We start from the raw sequence: 19,145 nt of genomic DNA on the forward strand, positions 1-19,145 counted from the left end.
TCGATCTAATTCACAAAGTAAATATCATAGACAAACTTAGTGTGCATACTTGGTGTATGGCATAACTAATGTTATGAAAAACATAGTGTGCATACTTGGTGTATGGCATGACTAGTGTTTAGAAAACCATAGTGTACATGCCTGGAGCATGGGACAATTATTGTTTTAATTTAAGTATAAAGTTTATAGTTTGAAACATTATGCAATGAATAATGTGTAATCAATATGGTGATAAATAAAAGGTGTTCTATTTATATTCATAAGTTCTGAGACCATATTGGATTCGATTATTCTTGTGTTTCACTTTGCATGTTTTGACTTCCAGAACAACTAGGTCATTCTTCCCAAATGACTAAGTTATTCAAACCATCCACAGCTGGTCATTTGTTAGAAGTAGATATGAATCAAGATTGTCATGAAGTTGGCTTGTGGATGTCTAAGATGTTGGACATAGCAAGAGTTGCTACAACACTCATGAGTGCTCATACGTTCTGAGTATTGGATTAAACCCACGCTCATTTGACTCACTTCATGGATTTTATCACGAGTGATCATGAGACGATAATATCTTATATTCTTCAAACCTAGAGATATGAGTTGTTGCCTATGAGTTGGTTATACATTGATTGTACGAAAACGCATTGGTAACTCGATATTATAAAATGTGCCTTTGTGTATGATTCAACAAGTAGTAGGACAAGAATATGATTCGAAGTTTATCCATTCCTTTTACCCTTGAAGGGATAAAAGAGATATCTGTGGGCCCCTCGATATTTAGTGATGACACCCCGAAGTGCTTGGCCAAGCCTGGACTGATTTCATTTGTTCAATTAGTCGGTCGTCATAAATCGGAAATCGGGAAACAACAAATGGACAGAGAGAATGATTATAATTCATGTCTCAGTCCATATGATATCTAGAATAGAGGAATATATGATCCCTTATCTAATGGATGCGTCATTGATTTCTTCAGAGTTTGACAACAGCTTTCAAAGAGCTACGATTGCTAGTCGGGTTTTGAAGTCATACGCAATAATAGTTTTAGACTTATCCATGTGGGAGATTGTTGGATTAGTGTCTAAGTCCATAACTATAATTGGTATGTACTTGACCCGATTGGCATGGTCCATTTTGGTTGCATGGCATCGGAACAATTTGGATAGACTTTTGTGAGAAAAGGATATTTATGATTTGTTAATATATTATAAGTTCTAATAAATTAATATGAAATCATATTATTTAATTAGTATTGATCAAGAACTAATTTTGAATTAACTTTGTGATCAAAAGGAGACTAATTAAATATATGGGGATTGATTGTGTAAATCATTCATTCTTATATATATGGGCTTATGATCCATAATTCTTCATGTTGGGCTAAACCCATGGAGTAACCTATGGATACTCCATGGAGGTTTTAACCCATGAATCATGAAGAATATGGAAAGACATGAGTTACATGGTGTAACCCTAATAGCCACAATATATAAGGACCCCATGGCTCAAGAAATTGGCACTAGTGTGTGTACACATAAGGGTTAGCCGATTTGAGCATAGGAACCTTTTCTCTCAAGTTATTCCAAGATGTTGGTGATGTTGTATGAACCATTTGAGGTGTCACATTTAAGGCACTAGGCTCCTAAGCTCCATGGAATCAAGCTACAACAAAGATGTATGTGATTCTACTAGAATTTATATGATATGTACTTCATATTATTCTAGTTAGAACAATACCTTGGAAAATTGATATTTGGATGTATAATAGAGAAAACATAGATCCAAGTTATTTAGGGTTGCATGTACACCTTAGGAGTGTTAGAATGCTCAAAACCCTTCACCTTGCACACCTATTTGTACCCTCCTTAAGAACGATCCTGAATCCTCTAACTCACCACACTAAATCCATATAACAATTCTATACTATAATGCATACATAATCTATTATCGCATTACCTAGGCTCTCCAAGGAAATTCTCAATTTGACGGCCTTTATAATACAAAGAATCTCAATTAACACTGACAGTTGCCTTATGAATGCAAGTAATACACCAAATGGGATCCCAGAGACTGCCAAATAATGATTCTACCCTAAGTCCACAACCAAACAAGGAGCATGAAATGAGGCTAAATCGATCATTCTAGAGTTATATGATCCTTATTGTATACAACTTTTAAAGCATACACTTAGAAAGAAACTGAGCCGATATCATTTCCAAGTAATGCATAGCATCCAAATCCCCTAGGCTATAAGGAATCATATGTGATTCTAGCATGCAATTCAGATATCAGGCATACTAATCATAACACATCAGTATGGGTATTTTGGGAATTACTTATTTGAGCTTGGCTGATTTCACGCATCACACCCCTTTTTACTTGGTGAAAATATTTTTAGAAATTCAAATTTTTTTTCTTTTGAAAAGATTATCATTTCCTCAGTTTAAGTTCTGACATACCCGAAAGTGTTCCCGAATCCCTCAAACGAAGGCTTTGATACCAACTTGTAACGTCCTGAAATTCATAAGTAAAAATTTCATTTTAAGTCAATCAAATCATCAAATATCCGTGTCAACCCAACGAAAGTATATAATTTGTGCAAATAGTTATCAAAGTACAATCCCAAAAATCATAAAAATATTGAACACAGGTGGATGTTTTGCGATTAGTTCAGTCCCTTCCCTTTTGATCCTAAAGTACCTGAAACATAAACTTAAACTGTAAGCACAGTGCTTAGTGAGTTCCCCAAAATACTACATACGACAAACACACACACACACACACATATAACAACACGAGGCTGTCTCGAGTCCGTATCAACCCCATATAACACCAAGTAACTGTTTCGGGTCCGTATCAACCCCAGGTCTATATCTACCCCGAGTCCATAATGACTCCGAACCCAGATTGGCTCCATGTATAATTCATACAATCATATCATTATTAGTCACATAATCACATACATCCTACACATACAAATCAATGTGCCGCCATTGGTGCCTATGACCCCCTAGGGTGGTGAGAAGACTCACCTTTGTTGGATTAGGTGTCTAGCCAATAACTAAATTAGTATAATCTTGAATTATTAGAAAATTCCTTGTGCGTTGCCCCAAAACCTAGTAATTAACTGAAATGCTTTTTGGAGAAAGAGACTGGTTTATCAATTTATTACAGTATATAGTTAATAAATTAACTAGAAATCAAAATAAAATTCTTATTAATATATTATGAGAATGAAATATTAATTATAGATAGTATTATTTAATTAATAATTAATCATAAAATAATTGGATTAATTTTGGGATTAATTAAAACTGGAAGGACTAAAGGTGACAATGTTCCAAAGTTGAAAATTGACCAATTCTAGAACCTCCCATGAGGGGGGGTGAAATTCTAGATGGTTATAGGGTTTCTACAGGGTTTTTAGAGTTATTTTTGGGCTCTAAGGAAACTTGGAATGCGTTAGGGAGCACGAAAAAGGATAAGGGCTTATCTAAGGAAACTTGCTTTATCTTTAACCTCCATATCACCTATATAAACCCCCTTGGATTATAGATTTTAAAATTCACCTCATTCCAAAGAGAATTTCGAAAATTCCCTTCTTCCGCCTCTCTCCTCTTTAGCCTCCAACTTGCTAGGGTTTGGGTGTGAGCCACTAGAGGCACGGATTTCTGGTTCTTGCTTTCTAAAGCTAGATCAAGAAGGAATCATTGTTTATTTACGACAATAAATATAAGGTATGTATTTTCTAATAACCCCTTTACTAATTTCAAAAATAGAAACATACTTTTAGGGTTCTTGATATTCAATAGTTGTTTGCAAATCATTGTGAGAACATACATCCTTTATGGTGCTTGTGAACTTAGGGTTTATGTTTTTCTGCCAAAATAAGATTTTTGTAACCTATAAAACCCATCAGTGGTATTAGAGCCACTGTTCTCATTGATCTTGCACAAAGTTGGATAGATTAAAATAAGGTTGTATAAAAACTAAACCCTAATGGAGGCATTTTCGAAAATTGCTAGGGTTCTTGAATTCCTAGCCTCCACCCTTAGGTATTTCGATTTTTGCAAGGGTTTTAGAAACCTAAGCACCACTCTTATTTTTTGATTACTTATAGGGGAAGTTAGGGTTTCCTTATTTGATAATTATTGTTTTAATTAGTTAAATTGGAATAATAAAATTCGATAACCCTAATACCCTTATTATTCGAAAATTTAGTAGGGATTGGATTAGGATTAGGATTAAATTTAAATTATTTGATTAGTAGTTAATAGTAAAAAATTATTTAATCCTCATGAGATTTAAATTAATTTAATTAATTGTTAATTAAAAGATAAAGATTAAATCTTAATTTGTTTATTTTTAAATTAAATTTTTTTTAAATTAAATTATTTTTATATTAATTTCAAAAATTTAAACTTAAACCTAGTATTTTAGAAAAGTTTTAAAATACACCTTATACTATATATAATTAAAACATTAATATAACATATGTATAAGACAAGTTAGTCAAATCGCTAGTATGTCTCATTCACGAAACCATACTATAAATAGGGTATAAGGAAGCAGCCTATAAAATGGCTGTTAAATGGGTGTCCACTCTCACCCACCGCTCTCCTGTGTGGTGGGGGGTCGTTAGCCAAATGGATTTGATAGGACATAATCTCATTTATAAGTGTAATGATATAAAGTAACTAAATTTTTTTTAATCTTAGTTACTTTAGGAAAAATGTGAAAAGTATGCTAATCCATGAAAATGCACAACATGCTTTATATGTCGTTAGTGGAGCGTGTGTGGTTAACTGGCACATCAATGTGAGATGGTAAATGACATCAAGGTTGTCAAGTAGGTTTACATGGTTATTCACATCTCGTTTGTGATCCTCCGCATCCCAGTCACAAAAGTGAGAGCATAATCCGAGATTAAACATGTCATTAATAAGAATCAATGAATCTCAAAAGATCTAGGAGTTTCATAAGATTGGAATTATTTAAATCCTTACCTACCCAAAAAAGATTCAAATTTGATTACGAAATCCCTCTTTAAAGTTCGAATTGAAAATATGGATCCTAGCCTTAATTTAAATTTATAGGTTAATAAGTAAGGATTAAAATAAAATAAATTGAATTACATTTTTCTCCTAATTTAAAATATCTTATGAAAATAGAAATGGTCTTCCTCATTCTTAAAGAAATGGTTTTCCTCAATCTTCTAGAGATGGTCTTCTAATTTCAAGTCAAGGTAAAATTGTTTTCCCTTCCTTTAGAAATGATGGAACTAGACATCTCTGTCTTCCACCTCTTCCTTTTGTGACTCTCTCAACGTCATGTTTTCCTCAAGTTGAAAAATACGAGACTACTCAATCCATATTGGTATGTAAACATCAAGATGGAAACTTTGTGTGTGCACATGTTCTGAAAATGAAATTGTACATTGACAAGTTGGATAGATTGTGTGTCATTTTCCCAAAGGAGCAAGCCATTGACTTGGTTCTTCTCTTGCTTCCAAAGTCATATAATCAATTCATTAAGAACTTTTATATGAGCAATTTTGACATGACCCTACTTGATATGACCTAAATGTTTATGGTTGCTGAAGCAGAAATACTTAAGAGCACATATGAAGTAGAGATGCTTATAAGGTCTAATTCTAAAAGTTTCCATGGACATTGACAATAGTGATAAATGGTGATCTAGAAAATATTTCTCTTCCCAATGGAAAGGGGTCCTTCGAGATCAAAGTGTTTGATCATATGGTAAAGAGAAAGGCTAGTTTTCCATGTGTTGAACTCAAAGATCCCATTTATTTAGACTACCAATTAAAGGGACATTGGAAATGAAGTTGCCCAGTATACCTGAAAGATCTTAGAGATAGTAAAGTCAAGTCAGGTGACTCTACTTCAGGTATATCCATATTTGACTCTATTGTTTTGTAAATTCCTAATTTTAGACTTTTGATACATGATGTGATTATCACATTTTGGTAGTATTACAGGAGCTAAGAGAAAAAAAAAAGGAAGCTTGAGCAAGATGAGATAAATCTGATGGTAAGAAATGGACTGTAGTCACATGGTTCGAAGATCAGAATTCGGAACTACTACTAAGGGGTTAGGATAATTAAATAGATTGTTATTATTCTTAGGAGAAGTCAAGAAACATAGTTTTTCATTTTATGCGTTGTAAGGATAAACTCCAACTTTTCGTTTATTTTCAATAAAGTGAAATTTTGGTTTTTCTGGTTGCCTTATTTATATTTTACTTGCAATGGCATTTATGAAAGTGTTGGTTACATTTCTAATATTCGCAATATTAATTGTGGATTTGATTCTTATAATATTACTTCTGGTATTGTTATAATTTCCCAAGTGAAAAGAGATCTCAGTACCAATTGGACAGATATTTGGTGTTTTACAATTCGCATTGTATAGTGTATGAGAATCTTGTTCATTGGAAAACTATAACTAATACACCAATCACATGTTTATGTGAGGCAAATGAAGGATTGATGGATCTAGTACATGTTGATATGGACTATTCATATCCACCACAAAGGAAGATAACTCTATTCGTCATGATCTACTGTTGTTTTAGTAAATATTGTTGTGTTTAAAAGATTAAGCATAATACTAATACTTTGAAAAGATTCAAAGATAATAGAATCAATAAGAAGAATCTATTAAGCAGAAAGATAAAAGATTCTTCAATCTGATAAGAAAGGAGAATGCTTTACCATCATGTTTTATGATCATCTTAATGATTGTGGAACAATATCACTATTGATCCACGAAGAACATCTTACTGAAATTGCATGACTAAGAAGAGGAATTTGATATTATTGAAATGGTTCAATCAAAAGATGAGTCATACTTTGTTTCGATTAAAGTTTTAGAAGCCATGCTCTAGTTACTACAAATCATATCTTGAAACTCATTTCAAACTAAGAGGGTTGAAAAAAATCTTGAAATATGTGGAGTAAAGATGTTTTTCTTAATCTAGCACATATAGAATTAGTGGTGTGATGTTTTTTTGTTAATCGAGAAATAAAGGATAAACCGAGACCTATCCTATGAATTGTTTTCTTGTCGGGAATCCACAAAAACTTTTGAATATTTGTTTTAGCTCATCAAGGAACGTCCCTTGAGAGAAAAACTCATATGTCAAGAAGTCAGTGGGACTCGTATTGATCTTGAGAGTTTCAAGAGTCAACCGACAATAAACCTTTTAGTTATCACTAGCACGTAACTTGAGGTTGATAACCTATCGGGTTTGGTTAACAAATTCTTATTTATATGCACTTCTAGTTGAGTTGGCCATGATTATGAGTTATGTGTTTTCATTTAACTGCAAAAGAAAATACCACATTGGTCAGTGAAAGTGCATTGATCAATATGAGTGAGATGCTAACAACACGAAAGCACTGGTAGGCCCTTGTGCTACCAGAAGGAAAAAAATTTAGAATAAGCGAAGTTCAGTCCATGAAATCAAAGCTAAATTTGAAGTTGATTTTTTCCTAAATGTTGGCTTATGATTATGGTTTGGAAATGATAGATTCACATGGATAGGAACATGTGCATCATAAAATCTAGGTGGAAAATTTTTCGCTGTAATTCACGAGAATGATTATGAGGAAACACTTTCACTAGTAGATTTTAAAGGGTCTGGTAAAGATCAGTATGGATATTAGTTGTATTAATTTCTTACTCAAATTCACAATATGATTGTTTGATTAGGTGTCTAAGCCCATAACTATAGTTGGTATGTATTTGAATTGAAAGTGACATGGTCCTTTTGGGTTGTCTTCACACTAGCAACTTGACAGGATGATTTATTGAGGAAGAGGAAGAATATATTATTTGGAATAATAAATTGTTATAAATGATTTATTAATATGTTATGGAAATAATATATTAATTAGAAATCATATTGTTAATTAATATTTAATCATAAATAATTTGGAATTAATTTTGGGATTAAAGGAATTAATTAAAAGTGAAGGGGATGTTTTGCAGTTTACTGTTAGTTGTGGCATTTGGCTCTTAGACCATCCTAGGAGGGATGGAAAAAATTCTCTAGGGATGGCCGTAGAAATTTCGTTCATGGCCTTTAAAATTAGGAACCATGAGCTGCTTAGGCCTTAAGCAAAGGGATTAGGATATCCTTATCTTAACCCTGGGTTCGGCTTAAGCAACCAACAACTATATAAAGGGCATAACCCTTGGTGGATTTCAGCCAATGCTAAGTTTCCAAAACCCTACCAGAGCCGAAAATTCTTGTGTGCCTCCTCCTCTCTCCTCTCATCCTCTTGCAAAGAGTGTTTGTAAGTCATTTGAGGTGTCACATTTGAGGCATTTGTTTTCAAGAGTTCAAGAATCAACAAGGATTAATTGTTATTACTGCATAACAATTGAGGTATGTATCTAAACCCTATGTTTAGGTTAATTTCATTTTTTATAGATGCATTTTAGGGTTTCTCTTTTGTATTCAAGTTTGCATGTTCAACTAGTGAAAACCTAGATCCTTAATTATAGGGTTGCAAGAACACATAGGATTTGTAGTTTTGTTAAAAACCCATCAATGATTATGGCATCCCTCTTCATATTTTAAATTATAAAGAATGAAAAGGAATTGTTTAGACTTTCGAGAGACATATATATCAGTCTTGAAGGGTTTAAACACACACACACACACACACACACACACACATATATATATATATATATGTGTGTGTGTGTGTGTGTGTGTGTGCTATCCAATTAAGGTGTATAAGCTTAATAAGTCTAGTTAGAGACTTATCGAAGCATTGCGTAACCGAAATATATACTTCTGTAAGAAATTCAAGAGTATTGATTTCTAGAAGTCCAGTTGATTTTTGGGTACATGTTAAAGCTAGTGGGAGCATAACTATTATGCTAGTATTGCATGTTGACAATACTGTTCGTAATGAACAAAGTTTTCAATTTGCAAAATTGCAAAGTTTGGGAATTGTTTCAATATAATAGACTTAAGGGAGAGGACACTCATACTTCGTTTCAAATCTAAAGGGTTAGATCTTATAGTTTAATAGAACATAGTCATAGACATATGTGAATATCATGTTGAAATGGTTCAACATAGGAAATTCCATATATGGAAATATTATAGCAAGAGACATAACAGATATCATATCCTCTAATATTCACCGGTTATTATTTTTCCAAATGCCTTGAGAATCGGCAAGAAAAGAATTAGAATTTTTTGTGACTAGAATTGTTCAACAACTGTCAAGAACATTCTGAGGTTTATCGAAGATTGGGTGCTTGTGGACAGTTGGAAGTATGATATTAAACTGGATGGACCATGATAGATGCCATTTTATGCATCTTTTAGGGTAGTTTTATTATCATTTAGTATCATAATTTGTACATTTTCATGTCATTTGTTTAAATGATGCTTAACTCATGTCTTTTATCAAAATTCTCATACTACTAGCATTTTTGTGTCAATTTCAGATAGTTCAAGTGAAGCAATACTTTGGGAGCACCTGGATGCATATTTGGAGCCTAAATGAAGTTAGAACTAAAGGAGGATGTTGACGGAATCTTGGAAGAAGTTTTGGTCAAGAAACATTGGATCGAATTGATCATACGAAGATAGATTACTATAATCTGAAGCTATAGGATGTTGTTGGCAACTTTGGAACCCTTGTTAGTATTTTGACCATATCTCATGAACCGTAACTCCAATTCAAGAGATGCTAAATGTTCTAAAAACTAGAAAAAATTTCAGGAGACTTTCATGTTTGTGAAAAAGGCAAAAAATTCGATTACATAGCTAAAAATGTGATCACATTAGTGATCACATGTTTTCCTGCGATCGCGTTTTTGCCATGAAGTTTCCCAGGGTCAAAATTTTCATCTAGAAGTCATCTGAAGAAAACACCAAAAACATGTGATCGCATATAGCACACATGCGATAAAATATATGGCTCGAAGTCCTGAAAACATTGAAAATAGCATCCTGCATCATCTAGGGGCAAATCTGGAAAAAATTGGAAAATATGTGATCGCATATAACCAACCTGCGATTGCATTTTTCAATTTCATTCCCCGAAAGTTTCCGTCTCGCATATAAATACGACCCTCAGTATCATATTCGGGGGTTAGATGATTCCAGACGAAAGAATACCCTTCTAAATACGGTTTTTGATACCTTTCAACGACTTTTGGAGATCTGAAGACTGCGAATCATCTCACACGTTTAGTTTATCTAGATTTTTCAGTAAATGTTTCTCTTCACTAGTTTTAGTTCGTTTTTTGCCATGTCTGGATAAACCTTAGTTTTCAGTTCTACACTAAACAAGTACTTTTCATGTGATTACTTTTTTAAGATTTTATTTTAATTTTGTGTTTCCATCTTAATTTTTCAGTTTTGAGCTTAACGAACGTTTGGTTTTAATTCTTGTTAGTCTGATCACCTAGCTAGGGTTTTATCATTCCAGTTAATCAGTTAATATAATCTGTAATTGTTCTTGTCAACTGGTAAAAGTAACAAGTATCAGATTGGTTTTGTGTTTGAGATTTAGCTCTGATATAAACTGTAAAAATCATATCTTTATGCTTCCACGCTTGTGAGAAGTATTGGATATTGCTGGGAATTTTACACAGAACATATAGTTGTTTTTTTATTTAATTAAGAGTTTATTTAATTGAAGAGTAAAAAGTTAGGTTTAATTCAAAGAGCTTGTTTTGGTTAACTAATTTAGGTAAAATAGATTATACTAAAGTTTGTTAGTTTTTCTTAGTACCAACTTAGATAGAACGGATTCTGAATAACCAGATATGAACTAGTTGCATGATTAGGAAAGTCGTAGCAGAACTGAAATCTTTTTTAATATTGATTTTTGTTTAATATAATATCACTGCAAATTTTAGTTTTTTTAGTTAATTAAAAATACCCCTTTTATAGTTTATGTTTTGAGTAGAATGTGCCTGATGCAAAAAGGCATTGACCATTAGGTTATGTTTTGAGTAGAATGTGCCTGATGCAAAAAGGCAGTGATCAATTTTATTTGTTTAAATCGGGTGTGACAACCGGTTTAGCAGACCATTGTGACGTAATTCTTGATTGGGATAGTTCTTGGTCAGAATTGATGGTCGTATGGGAATAGAAAAATGTTTCCATAATGGGAGTTGAGTTGGACACTTTAATGCAAGAGAAATATGCAAGGAGCGTACCTTGAATTTGAAACTTCATCACCATGGAATTGTTTCTAGTAACAAAGTTCAAATAGAACATTCTGTAATATCATTGGCTTGGTCTCTGTGACCTTGAAGCCTCGATATCACAGAAGGTCAATTCATGTAAGGTTGGAATTCTAATACATTTTAGATAGTGACAAGAATTTGAAATTATGAAATGAGCATCATTGGAATAGTGTCCAGTTGATCTGTTCACAAAGGAAGGACCATAGAGAGACATAGTATGCATGTTCATAAAATGACGTAACAGATGTTATTTAATTCAGGTGGTTAGTTAATTACTTGAAACATTATATAATGAGTAAATTCATAATTATTATGGTGTTTAAACAATAGAGATTATTTATATTCAATAGGTTTGAGACTATTGTTAATTAGTTTATTATTATGTTTCACTTTGCATGATTTGCTTCCTGAATGATTTGATTATTCGAATTCCACAGTCGCTCATACTTTTGGAAGTAAGTAGTTCATTAAGACTGTCATGAATTGAGTTGTAGATTGTCTATAAGGATTATACATTTCAATATGATTTCTACAATATTCATGAGTACTTAGAAAATGGAGATTTTGAGTATTGGGTAAACCCTACACTCAAAGAATTACTTAATGGATTATATCACGAGTAATTATGAGACGATAGTATCTTATATTCTTGAAATGGTGATATATGAATTGTAATTTACAAGTTGGTTGTGCATTGGTGTTATGTAAACACATCAGTAACATGATGTTCTAAAACATAGTGTCATGCATGATTTGCTGAGTAAAAGATACAAGGATATGAGTCAAAGTTTATACATTACTTTTGCCCTAATAGGAAAAGTGATATCTTTAGCCCCCTCGATGATTTGATGTCGACATCTGAAGTGCTTGGCTGAGCCCAGACTGAATTGATGTGTTCAATTAGTAGTCTGAATTTAGTCGTCATAAATCGGGAAATCTAGAAACAAAATTTTGGACAATGAGGTTGATTTCAATCTATGTCTCATATCCATATGATATCTAGAAGAACGGAGGAATATTTTATTACTTATCTAAAAGATAAATATCTGATCAGAGTAGAATTCGACAGTTGCTTTGGAAAGCACCATTTGTTGTTTAATTTCAAAGTTATACCTGTAACTTAGACTTAGACTTATCCAAGTAGGAGACTGTTGGATTAGTTATCTAAGCCAATAACTAAATTACTATAATCTTGAGTTATTATCGAAGTCCTTTTTGGTTGCCCTCAAACATAGTAATTGTCTGGAATGCTTTTTGGAGAGAAAAACTAGTTTATTAATTTATTATATAGTTAATAAATTAACTAGAAATCAAAATAAATAATTTATTAATATATTATGAGTATAATATATTAATTAGAAGTAGTATTATTTAAGTAAGAATTAATCATAAATTAACATGATTAATTAAAATGGAAGGACTAAAGGTGACAATGTTCAAAAGTTAAACATTGACCAATCCTAGAACCTCCCATGAGGGGGGGGGGGGATTCTAGATGGTTATAGGGTTTCTAGAGGTATTCTTGGGCTCTAAGGAATCTTGGAATGCCTTCGGGGGCAAGAAAAGATATAAAGGCTTTATATAAGGAAACCTGCCTTATCCTTAGCCTCCGTATCACATATATAAACCCCATTGGATTTTGGATTTCGAAATTCATCTCATTCCAAAGAGAATTTCAAAAATTTCCTTTCTCCCCATTTCTCCTCTTTAGCCTCCAACTTGCTAGGGTTTGGGTGTGATCCATTAGAGGCATGAGATTTATGGTGCTTGCTTTCTAAAGCTAGATCAAGAAGGAATCATTGTTTATTTACTACAATAAACATAAGGTATGTATTTCATAATAACCCTTTACTAATTTCGAAAATAGCAACATACGTTCAGGGTTCTTAATATTCAATAGTTGTTTGCAAATCATAGTGAGAACATAGATCCTTTAGGGTGCATGCGAACTTAGGCTTTATGTTTTTTTTACCAAAATAAGATTTTTGTAACATATAAAACCCATCAACCTCAACTAAAGATATCCGAAGCACACACTCGAGCTACTGCTACTACGACTCCTCAAACTGATCATAACCCAAAATCAATTCTAATGAATAACCGGGATTTTAACCCCATAAACAAAGGTCCAATTCATCCTTTAACTTACTAAGGGTAATATACCATTTTACCCTTCCCATACATGACCCAACTAGACAAGGCCCAAAAACTATAACAGCCCAAGGCTTAAAGATGACCCAAAAGGTTTTCTGAGAGTACACCCGACGTACCCCTTACTACGGCAAGCGTACAACTCGATCTCGAAAAGGTTATGGGGCCATGTCCCATTACGCTCAACGTACTAAGGAATACACGCTGCGTAATCCCATGAAGTCCAAACTCTCTTTTAATTTCTTAATGATTGAAGACTTTACGTCCAAGCTTCAGATCTAACCCTAATAAATGTCTAAAATCATAAAGTTGCAACCTTTATGCCTTCAAATGGCTACAAGGAGCCCAAAACCAAAACTCTAACTCATATAACCATTTAAAACTCCATAACTCTTGGATGAATGAATACCAGGGACCAAGCTTGCATTTTTATGACACTAAATTCTCTAAAATGCTTTAAATGACAACTTAACGGTTGATGGGTGATGATGGCTCGGGGGTACTTTCATGGGGTATTGAGGGGGATGAGCATTCAATGGACTTTCATGGGGTTATTAATCGTAAGAGACGTCAAATTGCGATATGTGGCCTTACGATCGATGGAGCTTGGGTGGATAACCCGATCCAGGTTAAGAAGGAGTTTCATGCCAATTATCAGTCTATTTTTTTGCAACAAAGGAGTTGGCGGCCCGTGACTGATTCCTGTCATTTCAATACTCTACGAGACTCTCAGATTGACTTTTTGCAATCGCTTTTTACTCGTGAGGAGATTAAAATGGTAGTTAGGATTGTGGGTCCATAAAGGCTCTAGGTTTCTATTGTTTTACTTTTGGGGTTCCTAAACCAATATTGGGACCTCGTAGCTGATGATGTTGAGGCCTTTGTTATGCATTTCTTCCATCATTTCTCCATTCTGAAGGGATGTAATTAGTTCTTTTTTACTATTATCCCAAAAGTAAATGACCCAGAGACCACGGAAGATTATAGACCTATTAGTCTCATTGGTTATCAATACAAAGTTATTGACAAACTTGTAGCTAATAGATTGTGAGAGGTGATTGATAGTGTTGTGATCTGGGAGCAGTTTGCTTTTGTTAAACGTAGACAACTTTTAGATGGTTTATTCCTCATAAATGAAGTGGTGTCTTGGAGCAAGGCGACTAGAAATCCACTTCTGTTCTTTAAGGTGGACTTTGAGAAGGATTGCGACTCTCTGTCATGGGATTATATTTTAGCAATCATGCAGATTCTAGGATTTGGATCCAGATGGTGCGGGTGGATTAAGGAATTATTGGTTTTTTCTTGGACTTCAGTTCTAGTAAATGGTTCGTCTGCTAATGAGTTCCAGATTCATCGAGGCTTGAGACAAGGAGATCCTCTTTCCCATTTTCCTTTTATTTTGTCTATGGAGGGGTTACACGTTGTTCTGATCAGGGCTCGTTCTGATAATGTTTTTAGGGAAATTTCTATTTCAGGGATTGAGATTTCACATCTTTTTTATGCGGATGATGTTATGCTTATTTCAGCCTGGGATCCGGAGAATGTAAGCTAGATTATTTGCATTCTCTGATATTTTTTATGGATTCAGGGCTAAAAATCAATTTTCTTAAAATTAAATTGATTGAAGTGGGTGTTTCCTATACCTTGGTTACTAATGTTGTGATTAGTTGTAATGCAGCTGAGCTTCTGTTTATTTATCTTGGTGTTCCGGTGGGCCAAAATATGACTCGTGTTTTTTGCTTGGACATCTCTTTCTGATCGGTTTTGTTCTAGACTCTCGGGTTGGAAGGATAAATACCTTACTATTAGAGAAAGGCTCACTTTGGTGAAGTCTGTTTTAGGTTCGTTAGGCAGTGACCTGATGTCTAACTTCCTTGCTTCTATTTCAATTGTGTATTCTTTAGAGGTTCTGAGGGAAAGTTTTTTTGGGTACAGATTTGGATGAGAGACATATGCAATGGTTTAAATGGGAAAGATCTCTAGTGGCAAAAAATGAGGGAGGGTTGGGAGTTACGAGCCTTTACTCGTTTAATAGGGATATGATGATTCGTTGGTGGTGGAGATTTCATCACTACACCGCCCTGTTATGGTTTCGTGTTATTAAATCTTTGTATGTATTTGATGGTGGTTGCAGATCCTTGTTCACGAATGGAGTTGGTGCATGTCCTTGGAATGGAGTTATTCATATGCTCAGTCTGCTTAGAGGCGTAGGTATTGATATTCAGTCTCTATGTCCTATTCGGATTAAGGATGGTCGTCACATGTCTTTTTGGCAAGATATTTGGATGGGGGAAGAGCTTCTCACTACAACTTTTCATAGGATTCATGCTTTGGATAATTTTATACATCTTACTGTCAGTGATCGGATGTCTAAGGGTTGGGACACAACTACTCTAAGACGTGATCTTAGAGGTGGAGTTGAGCAGGAGCAGTGGGATGGGTTACTTTCGATTTTACAACATGTCCAGCTTCAGTCTATACCTGATAGATTAGGTTGGATTATTGATACTGAAGAGGCCAATAACAAGCATTTGATGCAGTAGTTATGACTACTTTTTGGTGCATTTGTAATTTTCGAGATCCCACTATTTTTGTAAAGGATAACCCTTCTAAATCTATGCGTTTTGATGATGTTGTTTATAGAGCATTTTTTTGGATTAGTAATAGATGTAGGAAAGCCAATATCATTTGGAATTCTTGGCTGCATAATCCTATGTCTGCTACAATTATGATGTAATTCTTTTCTAACTTCTTGCTAGTTTTAATAAAATCTTTGCTGTTCCAAAAAAAACCGCATTATATGGTGCAGTTTGGATGGTTTAATGCACACCTCTAACTGAAGTAGAGAACCTTAGATATGTAAGGCCACACCTTTGTTGAATATTTATTAATGATATTCATCATGTATCTAGCACATACACAGTGGTGACCATTGGGGTGTGCGTGCGGTGCGGTTGCATAAAGCCTCCGATTTTAGGGGGCCTCCAAATTTTGGGACATATTTATAGTTATGGTGTTGATATTTTTGTATACAAAGTTGATCAAGCTATTGCTTTATTGGAGTGAAGGTTTGAACAATAAAAACAATATGAAAACATTTTTAGTTTTTTATTCACAATAGGAAAATTGAAGTCACAGAATACTAGTGAGTTAAAGTAAAGTTGTAAAATTTTTGAAAAGAGGTTGTAAAATGGTCATATCTCAGACAAGGATGCTAATGATTTATCCAACAAACTTAAATTTTTACAAAAATATTTACAAGTTGAAAGTAGTACAAAAATAGTACAACTAATGGAATACTAAATTTCTTGAAAATGATAAATACTTATTCAGTTTCTTGTCTAGAATACAAAATATTGTTGACCGTTCTTATTAGGGTTGCATCAGCAGAAAGAAGCTGTTCAAAACTAAAGTTTTTAAAATCTTATTTACGCTTAATCATGTATCAAAAGAGATTGAATGGTTTGACTTTAATTTCAATTGAGAACAAATTTCTTGATAATATTGATTATGAGAGTGTCATAGATGAATTTGCTTCTAAAAATACTAGAAGGTTGTCTTTAGAAAACAATAATCCACTAACTTTTTATCTTTTTTTTTAAAGTTGTTTGTAACAGTTACAACTTATTCAGTTTCTCTCTCTCTCTCTTTCTCTCTCTCTCTTTCTCTTTCTCTTTCTCTTTCTCTCTCTCTCTCTCTCTCTCTCTATATATATATATATATATATATATATATATATATATATATATATATATATATATATATATCGTAACACTCATAAAAATTCATGAAAATTTTAAGCTTTTAAAACATTCCAAAATCATCATCATTACAAACTGTTTTCAAAATAAGATTCGTCTTAGAGAAATCCTAAAATCGTGAAACAAAACATGAGGAGGTGTACGATCACGCCTTTGCCTTCCCGCGATCCTCGGAGATACTTGAAACATATTCCAACTATTGTAAGCCCAAAGCTTAGTGAGTATCCCCAAAATACCACTACACATATAACAAACGCAACATGCATAAATGAGCCTTCAGCCTGACTAGTCTGCTTCGCAAGGCCTACAACCTATCTAGTCCGCTCCCGAGCCTTCGGCATGACTGGACTGCCTCACAACGCCTACAGCCTATCTGGAATGCTCGTCGGGCCTTCGGCCTGACTGGACCGCCTCGCATGGCCTTTAGTCTATCTGAACCGCCATGGGTCTATTGGCCTTCAGCACGAAGCAGGACCTCCTCAACCCGACCACGCAACACCCATGTCGACATATACATAACTTATAAACACATAATCAATAAACTGGAAAGCGCAAATCATACAGTTCAATAAGCATATCATCATCCTATCTACCAGGATATCGATCTAACAGATTACTATCGCAACAAGCATACAAGAAACCAGGATAACAATCTAACAGGGTCGTCATTGGTGCTTTCGACCCATAAGTACAATGAGGAAGACTCGCCTCTCAAGTAGTGCTGAACCGGTAAAATCCAACTCCAAAACTCAGCTCCGGACTTAACAGCCTACAACCACCATAGAACCATTCTATCAAAACCTCCAAATACCGCAAATGCCCTCAAAGTCAAACTTGGTCAATCCATGGCCAAAGTCAAGTCAACAGTCCATGTTGACCCAACTCGTCGAGTGTACATGCTAACTCGTCGAGTTTCCTCAATACTTAGAGAAACGTGAAAAGTCCGAGCCAACTCGCCGAGTCCTCCGGATGACTCGTCGAGTTCTTACAGTTTTCCAAACAGCGGGAAAATCCCGATCCAACTCGTCGAGTTGCCAGAACAACTCTTCGAGTTTTACCAGCTTAACTCATTCAACCCTTTTTCATCCCTTCCAACGCCCAAGAATGTAGATCTGGTACCCAATAGCTGGAAAACCACATAAAGTTGCTAACTTTACGTCCATGCATGATACTAAGAGGCCAAACTACTAAAAAATGACTTGACAGAGGACTTAGAACATGAAGGAAGCCTAGATCTATGTAAAGCTTGAAACTTTAAGCCCAAAGAGGCCACAAAATGCCCAGATTTGAAGTGGCAACTTCCAGAAATGCTCAAACACAAGAATGACTCCAAAATGGACCCAAAATGACAATAAACTTCTAAGGAGGAGATCTAAGCTATAAATGGTCAAGGTTTCGACTTTATACCTCAAAATGGATGCAACAACAGAGAAGGTCTCGGATCTACAATCTTCCTCTCAATCAAGCTTCTTCCAACTTCAAACTCCTTCCAAAAGAACACCAAGAAACACTCCTCAAGCTCTCACACACACACACACACACAAAAATGAGAGAAAATACACGAACTAAGGTTTCTTGGACAGAGGGGGTGGATAAAGAGGCCATGCAAAGGCCATAAGACCTTTAAATATGGTGCATCACCCTAAAAATTAGGGTTTCATAATCAACCACCAACTCGTTGAGTTTTCTTAACAACTCATCGAGTTGAGGCCTTCAACTCGATGAGTTCAAAAATGAAAATTACTTTTGAAGCCATAAATCTCATACTTGGGAATCAGGATGTTACATATATATATATATATATATATATATATATATATATATATATATATATATATATATATATATATATATATTGGGCTTTTCTTATGGGCTAAAAACGCAAGAGAATACCCAAGTTCCATATTTTGCTTAAAATATTAGCTAGTGCATCATCCTAATTTGCTTGAGCTAGTAATGTTTGCATCTTGATTTGATGTAGAATATTGAT

This window comes from Lactuca serriola, chromosome 3, assembly GCF_051521515.1.
Source record: "Lactuca serriola cultivar US96UC23 chromosome 3, Lser_US96UC23_V15, whole genome shotgun sequence".
In the NCBI taxonomy this organism is placed as follows: Eukaryota; Viridiplantae; Streptophyta; class Magnoliopsida; order Asterales; family Asteraceae; genus Lactuca; species Lactuca serriola.